The 2,406-nt window shown below is 31.3% G+C and overlaps 1 protein-coding gene across 2 annotated transcripts in view; it reads left to right on the forward strand.

Moving 5' to 3' along the window:
* LOC106872763 (FMRFamide receptor) overlaps window positions 1-2,406 on the forward strand; it is a 285,188-nt gene that overhangs the window by 183,745 nt on the left and 99,037 nt on the right. The window contains exon 2 of one of the 2 annotated variants that reach the window (XM_014919858.2): window positions 1,719-1,857. The exons of the other annotated variant lie outside the window; for it this stretch is intronic. The gene's annotated coding sequence lies outside the window, so the exon portion shown is untranslated. The remainder of the gene's footprint in view (window positions 1-1,718; window positions 1,858-2,406) is intronic. 2 annotated transcript variants of the gene reach the window in all.

Genomic DNA, 2,406 nt, shown 5'->3' on the forward strand with positions numbered 1-2,406 from the left:
GTATAACGCTCGGGAATTGAAAAAGTCTTTAACCTTTCGATCCTACGCTCTTCTACAGAAAGGTACACAGAAAGAAACAAGGAGAAAAACAAGCAGGGAAAAGAAATGTGTGCGTAGTGGTTAGCGATCTATCATGGCGAATGATATATATATATATATATATATATATATAATGCACATATATGTATATATATGTGCACCCACACACACACATATATATACATATATACGTACATACTATTATTAAAATTGTTGAATTTAACTGCCAAACATGAGGGACTTGTATTCTACATACATTTACTGGTATTTACTTGTTGGAAATTTAATCTTATTCCTTTATACTGAGAGCTTACATGATATCTGCCAGGATCTATTTAATCGTATTTTTCTTATATACACGTATACAAATATAGATATGTGTGTGTGTGTGTGTGTGTGTGTGTGTGATTATATATTTGATTATATATTTTGAAATGTATTTTTATTTGGGGTTAAAATCACCAAAAGTGTGACGTATATTTCCATCTTTCCGTGATCAATAAAACTAATCATCGTTAAATCATAGCGCCCATTGAATGAATTTTAATCTTTTCAAATATTTTAGGATGTGAACTTAAATGACAAACAATTGTTTTGTCATATTAATGTAAACCATTTCATTTTCAAATTTTCAACGCTGCTGATCCTAATTTATCATTCATCTCTTAATGATTGATAAAATACTGCAAGAGCGAAATACTAAATTCTATTAATTCTGATTCTATCGTTCAAGCAGAGTTAGAAATAGGATCACATTATGCCACGTGGTTTCTCTTCTCTTGTATAAGAGTAAGAAAATTGAGGGAGTTTTGGGTATTATTAATAATAAGTGGAAGGACCAGTTAAGCGTTCACTCATTGAATCATCATATTTGTTTGTGTAATATGTAACAGTAATTTTCTGGTTTGTTTAACTTATTCATGACCCCTGCAATAGAAATTTCTGGTTATACCAACACGGCGCTGAACGTATTAAAAAGCAACAAAGAAGTCTTTGATTAGCTAAAATGACGATATTCGAGATTTTCGTAATGTGCAAGCAAATTAGATAAGTGAAACATATACATGAATGGATAGATGAATAAATAAATACGTATGCTTCGTCTTCTTTCTATGTCGATTTCAAATTCAAGCTTCTAATCCTACTGTTATCTAAAAAATAATTATCTCCCTTGCAATAAATGGCTGCTAGAGTACACTACAGTTCTGAAGTATTTCAACATGCTCACCCCGATAAGTTTAACAATCAAATAAGCTGTATACTTTCTCCGTTCAAAAAACCAGAACCAGTAAAATCTCGAATAAAATTATGTCTCCTATCAATGATACTAACCTATACAGTTAATGAAGAGGGCTTAAGTACAATAGTATGATATACCGATGCTAAAAGGATCGTAGCCTTAATCATCTCTAGTTAGATTAGAAACCATATTGCATATGGTTGGAATTAAATTGAAACAGCGTAAGTTATTTTGTCAGCTGGCCTATTGATTCTGTTCATAAACCTAATAGGATATGCGCCAAACGTAGTGTAAATATTTTTTTGAAATTTTTGGAGTTAATATCGACTGTGAGTGGATATAATTCACTTCAGTTGAGATGCTAACCTAATCTACGATTCTCACATCCTCCATATCGAACAATGTATTTAGCAATGTTATTTATTTGTTTTCCTTACAGAAATACCTACAACGTTTGGGTGGAGATAAACCAATTGTCATGAAATGTGTTCTGCATAAGATATTCTTCATGAAATTTTCACAATGGCTTACAACATTTGAAAACGGACCAGTAAATACGAGTTGGTAATGATATAATGGTGAGTGACGCATATTACATATCAATAATCTAATCTCCTATTCCTGAAAGGGAATGTATATTACACACACACACACACACACACACACACACACACACACACACACACACACACATATATATATATATATATATATACCCACACACACGCCGCATATATATATATATATATATGTATGTACGTACGTATGTATCAATGCGTATAGTATGCCTTTACGTAATATTTTCGCCTTTATGTCAAAACGTGTGTATGTGTGTGTATGTTTTCCTTCATTATCATGATACATAGCGATGCAGTTTAGACATTCTGACTCTGTAGCATGCTCTTATTTTTATACAAAACTATTATCGGGACATCATCCGAATGAAATATTCAGAAATCCACTTCTTATTTAGTGACAAGTGTCGGTACGTTTGGGATTATACATGTTTACATATGTAATGCACTTTATATAACAGTAATATTTTTCTTCTTATATATGTACATACACACGACTATGTATGTATATGTGTACATGCATATATATATATATATATATATATATATATA

Source organism: Octopus bimaculoides, chromosome 4 (genome assembly GCF_001194135.2).
Source record: "Octopus bimaculoides isolate UCB-OBI-ISO-001 chromosome 4, ASM119413v2, whole genome shotgun sequence".
NCBI lineage: Eukaryota > Metazoa > Mollusca > Cephalopoda > Octopoda > Octopodidae > Octopus > Octopus bimaculoides.